This window comes from Strix aluco, chromosome 1, assembly GCF_031877795.1.
Source record: "Strix aluco isolate bStrAlu1 chromosome 1, bStrAlu1.hap1, whole genome shotgun sequence".
Taxonomy (NCBI): domain Eukaryota; kingdom Metazoa; phylum Chordata; class Aves; order Strigiformes; family Strigidae; genus Strix; species Strix aluco.
In genome coordinates this window covers 51,948,367-51,959,627 of record NC_133931.1, presented here as the reverse complement: position 1 = coordinate 51,959,627, position 11,261 = coordinate 51,948,367, and the positions used below count along the sequence as shown (strand labels likewise).

At 45.0% G+C, this 11,261-nt stretch overlaps 1 long non-coding RNA gene across 3 annotated transcripts in view; it reads left to right on the top strand.

Annotated features, from left to right (window-relative positions):
* The first annotated feature begins 1,246 nt into the window (after positions 1–1,246).
* The window catches only part of LOC141933220 (uncharacterized), a 51,415-nt gene continuing 41,400 nt past the window's right edge, over positions 1,247–11,261 (top strand). For 2 of the 3 annotated variants that reach the window (XR_012626037.1, XR_012626039.1), the window contains exons 1-2: positions 1,247–2,848; positions 2,974–3,052. This is a non-coding gene — a long non-coding RNA (uncharacterized LOC141933220). Of the gene's footprint in view, positions 2,849–2,973; positions 3,053–3,985; positions 4,154–11,261 lie in introns of those variants that run through there. The other variant, XR_012626038.1, reaches the window with a different exon arrangement.

Genomic DNA, 11,261 nt, shown 5'->3' with positions numbered 1-11,261 from the left:
CTCTGGGAGAGGCAACCCTAAATTCCTTGTGAAAAAAGTCTATTTTTGCAGTGGGAAATCCTTTTTCTCCAAACTACTATTAAACTTTCTTTGCCTGGATTTTCTGCCCATCTTATGCACCCAAAGGTATAACATACACAGAAAATAGAGGGACCTACCCATGGCCAGTTATAGGCACATGCAATATCAGCTCCAGACACCAAGCCTGGGTGCTCTGGAAGGAAAGGAGATGCAAACCTAGTGCTTGTGAACTGACAGGGAATGGACAGCCAGGACAGTCACAAAAAGCAAGTCATACAAGGCACACAAACTCGTCATAAGTGGATATGAGCTGCTTTTGTGACAGAATTATTATTGGAGTCCTTACTTGGGAAGTTAAGGCATAGAACTGCAAAGGTATTGTGACACCTACCTGCCTCTTCAGTACCTATGGGCAATACCCTAGTTCCTCGACAGACTCTGTTGCATCCCAGCTGCTGCCAAACCCTGCAGATGTCCGCATCCCTTAGATGCCTTTATGTCCCTTATGTACCTTGTCTTGCTCCATTTTAGGTGACACAAAGGCACCTGCATGCAAAAACCACCCTACAAAAAACTATCCTACAAAAACGTCTAGGAAGTTGCTGGTGCTTTCTGTATTCTCAGTCTGTGCATCCATTCACACTAGCCATCCTCCCCACTCCAGTTCTGGTTCACAGGGTGGAAAACACCCTGCACAGGGATGTCCTATGCAAGCAGCTGACCAGGATTAGTCTGCAGGTGGACTTCTGCCTTGGGAATTCAAGATGAGGGAGGTGGACATCTCTTGACCAAGTAAACCACATCACACACTCAGGTCCTGCTTCCTGTTTCATTTCACTCTTTGTTTAGGTCCACACTCAGGTCTATTCTGAAAACTTATTGCGTGCGTGTGCGCCCCCTTTTATTACACAAGGACACTGAACACCGATTCATGACTCAAGGGTAAACAGGACACCCTGTAGTGCCCACGAACCTGCTCCAATTCCATTTGTTTTCATGTTATCCAATGCACACACCTTACTTTTCACACCTGATGTGACACTTTAAGTCTGTGGCGATCAACTTTTCCATATCCAGTGGCAGGGGAGGGCTGAGATCCTCCATCGTTACCTGACCAGACCTCCATCCCATGAACAGTACAATAGCCTGCCCATGTGCTGTAGACCCAACATATTGTGGAAGCATTGACCTTACCCTGTGCACATGGTAAGGCACAGGCATCTCCTACTCACCTGCAGCCTAAGTTGCTGCATGGATCCAAGGAAAGAAAGGTGGCAGGAACAAGCTGCTCCTGTCTTTCCCAAAATCTCCTGGGGGCTGAGCAAGGAGCAAGTGTGTGCAAACAGTCCACATTCACATAGGAAGCCTTTATTACCATGACTGATACTCACCTGGAGGGATGTCTGATGATGTGGTCCCTCCACAGCAATGACCCAAATACCCTGCTGTACAGTAGCCCACCTGAACACCTCCCACAGCATGCACAAAAACCATCTTTAATGCCACCTTTGCCCTCAGCTGTCAGTGCTACTTTAGATTACCTAGAGAGCCTAACTTAGGCAGACCTGGGGCTTCTGTACAAGAGACAGAAAATAGGGTAATTTCAAATCTTGCAGCACAGAGCCAATTTTAACCTAACTGCTTCTTCTGGTAGAGGCAGGGAGACACTTTATTCAACGTCTTACTTTTCCATGCAACCCCCTCCCTCCATCCCAGGCTGCTCTGTTACTTTCTTTGTCTAAAAAAGCTCATACAGAGTGAGCAGATTTCAGGTTTCTGCTCATGGACGCTCCGTGACCTCCAACCGCTCTCTGGTGTTTTGGCGAGAGGTCGGTGGTTACAGGGTACTTACTAATCGCTCCTTCTGAACCAGAGCCCATCGCCGTACTTCCCCAGGGGAGCACTCCAGCTGTGACACTGCCCAGGGAAGAGAGCGACAGGGGAGGGCTATTACCAACCTGCAGTTTCATCAATGGTAGAACAGAAGAAAAAAAAAAAAAAAAATAGAAAACTCTCGTGTTGCCTCTTCAAGTTCTCGCTGCTGCCAAGAAATTATTAACCTCGATAATCAAATTGATATTAAAAGAGTGCACTAAAGCAGGGCTAGCTGTCGATCCTCATGGCACATCGCCTCTTTCCCCGCCGGGCGCCCAGCCCCCGGGGGAGCCCTTCGGTGCGCACCGCAGGAGGGGAGGTCAGGCTTGTTTTGGCAGTTTCCGCTGCATTTATCCCCGATAGCAGCTGAATTTTATCAGTTGGTTTAGCCTTTGGTCTGCAAGAGACAAACTATTATTTCACTCCTCTTTGAAAATCATACTCAAGTCGTCGTTAGGGAAAAAAAAAAAAAAAAAAAAAAAAAAAAAAAAAAAACAACACGCGGCGGGTCCGGAGACGAAGCGCGGGCAGCAGTGGTGCGGGGCGATGGCGATCGCCGCAGCGAGGGCTGAGCCCTGCGGCGAGCGCCCTCGTGTGCCGGTCGCCCCCGCCGCACCTCGCCCCGCCGGCCCCACGCCACGCGTGGGCGCCCCGCCGCGCCCCCAGCGCCTCCGAGACTCGGCAGTTTTGGGTGCCCCACCACCACCACCCGAGGCGAGGCAAAGGTTGGCAGCAAAGCCCTCTTCCCTGTGAGGGGGGCAGCAGCAGCTCGCCCGCCGCTGTCTCCACTTATTTGTCTGGGCGAAGAAAATAAAATGAAGTAATGGATAAAGGCAAAATGAAGCAGTAATAAAGCCAGACCTCTCTTCAGGGCTACGGAATAAACCAAAGAGTATCTCGCTCTGCTCATGAACTCCTCTCCTGGTGCTGCGAAGGGTATCTACATGGTAAAGTGAGTTTAAGAGACTAATTTAGTTACGAGTAAAATTCAGTTTCATTCACGCCTCAGCCCCAGTCTTCTCAGTGCCAGTGGCTTTGTTTGCAGAACAAGATTACATGTCGTGATTATTTTCCTAGGTTAGTTTGAATTTCTTCACCTTGAAGGTTTCTTCCATCTGAGCATAGACCTGCCAGCATATCCATCCAGCAGAAAAAGGTATGAATTTTTATTCTTATTAGCAACTTTCATATGAAAATCACAGCAAGGCAAACACAAACCCCAGATATGAAATATAAATAACAAACAATGCCCAGATTGGAAACTTTCTAGAGATTACATTAGACCCTGGAACAGGGCCCCTGACTCTGTCAAAGAAGTGTTATCTTGAGATTGTCAATGCATGCTTCAGGGTAAGAGTGACTTTGTCCCCAGAGACCCAAGGGAACATAACAAGTGACATCAGTCATATTTTGGAGACTGCAGAGCCTAGTGTCACTAAATGTCAACTAAATCTCTGTACATGGCTCTCTTCAAAGAGTCATTCCTGAAGTGCTGAAAGGTGAGAGGGGCTAACTAAGCCAATTAAAGAAACATTTACTAAGTAGGGGAAGGACACGATGATCTACAGACCAGGTATATACCAATCTATTTTGTTTTCCTTTAGTTTCCATCAAGGCCAAAGTGGGTGGGAAAAAATGCCTCTCTGCCAGAGGTAGGACATTAGCTGACAAAAGGCAGGAGGCTTACGCCAAAGCAATGGCCGTTTCTTTTTCCCCCAGAGCTGGTGTTCTGTCTGTTCCACCTCGGCATTCCTCGTGAAGCCAGAGACAACACGCCAGTCTGCCCAAACACAAAAATAAAACACCAGACAGGCTTCTTTGGGAAAAGCGAAGTTATATGTGAAAGAGGAATTGCAACTGGAATTTACAGGAATGCTAGCAGTCATGCCATCAGGTCAAATCCTGATCCTACTCGCTTTATGGTAAATAAAGAGCAGTCCCAGGGACATGTCAGCTATGGCAACTCCTTATTAGGCCCTTTATTCATAAGTCTGAGCTCTTCAGAAATAATTGAGTGGAGAGACATTTTATGGTATTGAAAACAAACCTTTGTATTTTCTTGGTGAAACCAGTGTTTTTCCTTTTGCAGAAGCTGACTCATGTAAAAAGTATCCACAAAGAAATCATGCAAATATACTAAGGGATACAAATAGACTGGACTTTGTCAATCAGTCCCCTGTCAGTTACAGACGGGACAAAATTCTGCTTTGGTGTAAGTTGATGGCATTTTGAGTACCACAGCGGGATGGAGGCAGAGACGTTCTTTCAGGTCTAGCCAAAGCAGTTAAAGAAACAAGCCATTATCCACTGCCCCCGCACTGGGGGTTACCATTTCCACAGCAGGGTCTGATCATGCAAGTGGAAATCACGTGCAGGCAACGCCACCAGATTGGCTCAACTCACCTTCTGCAGCAGCTCAAAGTGACTTTGCTGACTTTGTGCTGAAGCTGATTAGCTCACCAAGTTCGTTCGCTTGGCTGAGCTGCAGACATGGTAACCTCCCACCCAAACGCACTCGCAAAGAGGAGATAGGCAGTAACATCTAAAATTAGGAAAGCCCCTTTCTGAAAAGATCATGAGTCTGAGCTTTAAGGGAAGAATTTGCACACGACATGCTTATCTGGGATCTGAGTTCAAGGCTGTTTGTATCTTGGGTGTTGGTTCAGTTCATTATGGAGATAAGTCCAAGCTGTGAAGTTTGAATCTGGACCAAATTTCTCCATAGTTTGAAAGTGTTTGTCTCTATCCTTTTGGAAAGAACCTACCACTGCTACTAGGTCTTTTAGCCTGAGCAGCAGGTATAGGCATAATAAGAGAAATGAACATTAGGAAGTCATCGTAATTGCATCAAGTTGAACCCCCAACACTTTCCAGAGTCTCTAATTTATAAAGAAAAAGGAAATAGTAAAGCATAAATGATAACTGAAACACATCCAACATTTCAATCAGTGCAGCGCACTTATTACGTAGCTGGTATAAATATATTCTGCTAATGCAGGAGGTTTGGGGCAAGAACAAGAGCAAAGGCAATTAGCTATACTTGTTGCAATTACGAGATATTTGACAAAATATTGTCTGATATTTGGAAATATATGATTATAAGCAGAAGATCTCTTTCAAAACTGTTTAGTATAGTAAATGTGGCAGCAAAAGCATGTTCTGTGTGTATATATCTCTGTGGCAACACTGCTCCACATCATTGAGATATAAGCTATACATTATACAACTTCAGGTGACCCACGATAGGAAAATGGTAAGAGACAACAGAAGGGCTCAGATAGAAAGCAGAAAATATGGAGAGATATGGAAGCCAGTGGCAGCCCTGTTCAGTCAGTACACGCTGTGAAAATAAAAGATAGGTCTGACACTTTGAGCCATCATTTCAAATGGCCTGTCATGCTTGGGCATATGGAAAGCGAGCCCTTCAAGTCAGCAGTGTGGATATTCTTTGGGGACATTTATAGAAAATTTGGCTTCTTGTGATAAACACCTAAGAAGTTTGGCCTCAAGCCTACAAGTGTTAAGCAAAGGCAAAAGAAATTATACATGTAGAGCGTGCTCCTGAGCCTACTGAATTTCATGAAAGACGTCATCAGCATCATCTGGCTTTTGTTCAGGATTAGTGTCATTGTTACAACTACCGATGAGAACGTAATACCACAAAGCAAGATTTTGCAGGCGAACAAGTGCAGCTAATCTTTTTGCTGCACCTCAGCCTTGATTCTTCTTCTAAGGATAACTTTGTTGTACAGTTATCTTGTTTCTCTTGGTTGACAAAAAAATCGGCAATTGGATATACTCCATACTTCACTCTTTATCATGTTCATTTTACACATACGCTGACATCATCCAAACTAGGTAGACAAGTGTTTGGCTTCATTTTAACAAATGTTAAAGTGTTAAAATGCAGCTGAAACTGAAAGTATCCAGACTGGCTCTTTGACAGTTCAACAGTGGGTAAAAACATGAACATGAATTGTAGTGAAATAGTTAGCAAAATGGAAATCTTAGAGTCTGGAGAGGAATAAGGTAGCAAACCCAACTAATCTCCAGTACTACATGCTTCCCAGGACCATAATATGTGAGCATCTCATGGGCTTTAAACTATTTATCCTCTCAACATGTGCAGGAGGTAGGTGAATAAAAGGCTTGCGTTTTACAGGTGGCAGGCTCTGCCCAGGATGTTAGTGGTTAGGAGGTGGTTGAACCGTGGTCTCCAAAGCCCCCAAGCAAGGCTCTTGTCCCACACTTGGCAACTGTTTGGGAAGAGACAGCACATGGTCTTTGCAGTGTGGGTTCTGGAAGAAGTGAAGGCTGTGTCTCACTGCTTCTTTTTACTTTAGGTTAAAGCCAAGAGAGAGGGAGTTTGCAGGGTAGGGGATGACCAAGGCCTGGAGGGCAAGAATTATGGAAGAAGAACTATTGGAAAGCTTAGAGAACACCTAGCATGAGTATATATTATTTTTCTTTCTGTTTTTCCTGCCTGCATTTGAAGCAGGGCTGAGTCTATCCTCTACGCGCAGAGCTCTCCCCGCGCTGCACTCTCCTCCACAGTGATTTACAGACTGCTCTCCTCTACTTCATTCTCCTTCTCGGTGAGATCGCGCCAGTCCTGTCAGCATTATCCTCCCTGACACTTTGCTCTGAAAATATTTCGGGATCAGACATGCTTTCTTTGCTTTCACTGCCTATATTTCTGGAAGAGCCATCAACCAGACAACGTTTTGCACCCGAGCCTGATGCCAGTGCCAGAACAGGGATGAGTTAACAGCCACTTAGTCTGGAGAGTCTAGTACCAGCCTCAATCTACAAACAGTAGCAAACCTGAAAATCCAGGGAAACAGGAAGCCCCTTGAAGTGTAAACCTTTCCCTTATTCAGACCTTCTGGCTGTAGTTGCTGATGGAAAGGAATTTGCAGCGGGAATTGCAGATCAACCTAAATCTCTAACTAAATATAGCCTTGTGGTGGTGGGGGGAAGGAGGGGAAATATAGCAGTGAGGGGGACAGCCAGGACTATTCTTTTGACACACATAACCTATGTTGGGATTAGTTAGGCATAATTAATTAATGATGAGTTTTCAATATCAGGGTTTATGTGTTTAAATTCCAAGTAGAGCAAAGTTGAAACAAGGGAGATTCTGTGTTCAAAAGACATGTTATAAAGCTGTGTATATTACAAAAAGAAAACACATGTAAGTACCAAATATTACTCACTGAACAAAAATAAAGCGAATGAGTCATGGTATTAAACAACTCTATAAACAAAAGTTGCAAAATGCCTGGGAAGACTTAACTAGTTCAATTGCTAGTCATTATGTTCCAGTCAATGTGATCTTCCTCTAGCAGGCTTGAAAAACTAATGGGATGCCAATGGGACCTTAGTGTGAACTGCCGAGGAAGAGCACATAATATAAGGGCTAAGTGTGTGCGCGATAATGTCATCTCTTCCCCACAGAACATGACATATACGAACAATGTGTTTTCAGCTCTTTCAACCCATACTGACAAACTTGCTTTGCAAGGAGATGTAGCCAAAATCATGTATTTCCTGCAGATCTCGGTCAGGAACAGGCTCCAGGGAAGACTGAAGGAGCTGCAATTTTCATCTTAGCTTGTGTCAAAAGAATCAGGAACATAAACACAGTTTTCATTTCAGAAAAATAACAGAGTACCACCTGAAGTTATTTTGCAGAGGTGTGATTTATGATTGATGTCCATGTGGACAGGGCTCAGCTCTGTCTTATCCTCTGCATCATTTGGAGCTACTTCCAGTGTCAGTGCAGAGTTTGGAGAGTGCTCAGAGGGTAGTGAAGATCCTGATCAAGCCTGAATCTGGGATGGCACAGTTTCAGGACTGAAAGACCTCCAGGCTCTCAAAGGTTTTCACTGTCTCTCTTAGGGTATCGTAATACGTGTTCTCCCCTCTGGTGTGACCTCACTGTCCCTCCAAAACCGCCATGTCCTCTTGGGTTGTGGCAGATTCATTCTGTTTTAGTGGAACTGCTGGGAGGACCTCTAATGTCCAAAGAGTTTCTGAAATGCAGACCATGCCTTGAAATGTACATGAGCGCTAAAAGGTACTTTCATCTCTAGTGTTTCCATGCCCATTTAGAAGAAGGAAAGCACCCTCAGGGGCCGCACGAGGTCTAGGGGACTTGGAAGGTGAATTTTAAAGGTTTGATCTAGTAGGGGTGGGTCAAACGTAGAACGAGCCCAAATCATGCATGGCTTCAGCATTCCAGCTTGTCTTCTGCATATCATGCAAATGTAAACCCTAATGCCGGTGAGATATGTGGTGGGAATTACACTGGAGTTGAGACCAACAAAATTTCAAGTGCCAGAAACCGCAGGTCTGAAGTTCTACCTTACGCAAGTAATTTTGCTGGCAATGTGATGCTCAGTATCTACTACTGCAGACTGGTTAATGTGAGGCTCAGCTTGACACAGTGGTATGAAATATAGCAAAGGTGATGAAGTTATCTCTGCTCTTGTTTATTGCCTGAATTCAGTTCCAGTGTTTATAAGACAAAGAACAGTATTCCAACAGCAGAAAAAAAATTATTTAATTCAGTAGTGCATATGAATAATACTTGAAAAGACAAATAGTGTTTGGTTTAGCTAATATATTGCTCATTAATGAACCACAATACCGACATTTTTTAAAAGACTGCAATCACCATGACAACCTGATAACATTTAGTCACATCATTTCCGAATACAATTATCCTCCTGAAAAACTTTTCTTTTTTATGAAAACAGAGGGCAGATTTCAAGTCTGTGGTCTGTTCTTAAGATAACCTGTTAGTTCCCTCTTTGAAAAGCACTGCAATATAGTGGGAAAATGCAAGGAGAAATGAAAGAAAGATATAAGCAGAAGAGGGGGCCATGTATTAAAATTGTAAACCCAACTTCAAGGAGAATCTTGCTGTCCTACACTGTAAAACCCATACAGAGGGGGTGATTTGCACATATAATTTATACTGTAGGTTTTACTTCTAATAGGATATTCATCATGGTGCCACAATCCCATGGTGGGGATTGGGGTTCAGCAGCAATCAGGTGAATGTCACTGCAGGACCAAAAGGAGATGGAGATCAAGACCTTTGGGGACACTCATCCTTGCAGCCCTTCGGTAGCACAGCAGAGAAAGCAGCTGCTAGTCCAAACCTGCGGAATGCTTCTGGGCCAGCCCACGGGTAGGACTGGCTGGCCTCCATACTGACTTGTCCCTGAAACTCTGAAAGACTTGAAATGTCTTGGGGTGCTGGGAAACAGATCATGTCAGGGGGGTGCAAAATATGTTGTTGTACTAGGAAGAGTGGGGAGGACTGCTTTTTCTCCCATGGGCCATAGATGGTCCAGGCGATGGTCACACTGGTACATAAGGCATGGTGGCTGTGGTTCAGCCCCGGCATACAATGCTAATGCAACAGAGGCAGGTCAATCCCCAGTAATTCCCTCTTGGGATGAAGAGAGGTCATGTTTCCCTGTTTTCCTGAGAACATTACCTACTTCATTTTCTGGAGCAAACTACTTTAAGAGTACAGTAGCCTATGTCCGCTTGCAACTGACATAGCTAAGTGATGTGGCTTGATAAATAGATTGAATTTATCGGTAACCTCTGCTGTCTTACACTGATTTACTATCATCATCTCAGGCACTGCCAAATTATTATTTTATTGGGAAGGAAAATAGAGGTACCACAAAGTGACACTTATTCCTAAGAAGAATTTGGCAGGCAGCCGTGATAAGAAGGACTCAGTGGCCTGAGTCTGATCCTCCCAGTGGGACTGCTGCAGTGTGAGGATTCCCTTACTAGGATACAGCGGGAGAGGAGCCTGCAGCCCCCCTTGGCTGGCGTCCGTGGCATCTTGTTAGGTTAACGCGTTTTGGATGAAATGTTTGCAAACTCCAGATCTGTGCAAACTTGCAATTGCCCACATGATTAATTGGGATTTCCTGACAGAAATTGTTGCAATTAGATGGTTAAACACTCGTGCTTCTGGTCCAGGCAAGATGACTGCTGGCAAAGTCACTGGTCAGGAATTTGCAGAAATCCAAGGAGAGAGTGTGCAAGAGCTGTCGAAATAAATTTGGTCTAGGAGTCTGAATTAATTGAATTAATATTCAGGGGGGAAATAATGCATTTTTATTGTCCAAATTAATAGAGATAAAGGACCCAAACCCATGACTTGAATTCAGAATGCTTTGGATTTAGGGATTTGGCTTGATTTATGAAGACACGGCGCCAGTTATCTGGAATATATTTGGCAGTAAAGTTTTGCACCATTATTTCTGATTTCTTCTGGGCTCCACAGGGCAAAAATCACCCCTAGACCTTGTTTTCATGGGAACCCAGGATGCAGTTCCCCCCTGAAGGAGGCTGGTACCGATGCAGGGCTGAGCAGCTGCTCCAAACTGCTACCCCACTTCATGCCTGCCCCAGTTCCTGGTTTTACACAAGAATATGTGAGATGGAGAGACTTCATAAGGACTATTAATAATGGAGGTTATATATAAGAACTTCCCTGTTATTATTCTGACTGCAAAACAACCTGGCCAAAAGCTTGAACATGGAAAGGATAACAGGCAAACGGTCTTGAGCAAGGCAGCATTGCCAGGGGTCAGGCTGAGAGGGCCTCCAGGAAGCCCAGCCTGAAAAGCATGGATGTCCAACAGGCTTGGTGGGTGCTCTGCAGTGCTGCAGGTGCCTTGTGGGAGCTGGCCATTGCCCCCAGACTGATCATTGCTGGCATAGTGAAGCATGCCATGCCTCAAAGCCATTTAGCAGACTGCCAGGGCACCAGCTTTTTGTGGCCGGAAGAAAACACTTACATATAATCCTCTTACTGCTGTCTCTGCTTCATGGAGAGAGCATGGCTCTGCTCAGATGGCTGTTGTCCAAACATGGGAGCACCTGTGGCATGGGACTGGGCCACAGGGAACATTTGCAGAGCCCTTGCCTTGGCCTTAGCTGGGGAGATACCACAAAAGGCTTCAGACATCCAGGTGCTAGGGACCTAGGTGTGCCCACAGTTGTTCTCAGTGGGATCACACTACAAATGAGCACAATTTAACCAAAACATTTTTGGTGTTCGTCAGAGAAGGTGGCAGAGGATAAGCGGCAAACAATATGGTGTTTCTACATCAGCTTCCCTCATGGGCTCTGGCAGGCTGCTGAAGTGAGAGTTTCTCCCCAGCACTGCACCAGGATGGTATTTGGGAGTGTGCAATCTAAGGCAACACAGCTCCGCGCCAGGCACCAGCCTTCAACCTCTCAAAGAGATGCTGAGCTCCACTTGGCCCTCTGCACAGTGGGAGTGGGAAAAAGGGCCGAGGTTTCTTATCTCTTATTTCATAATT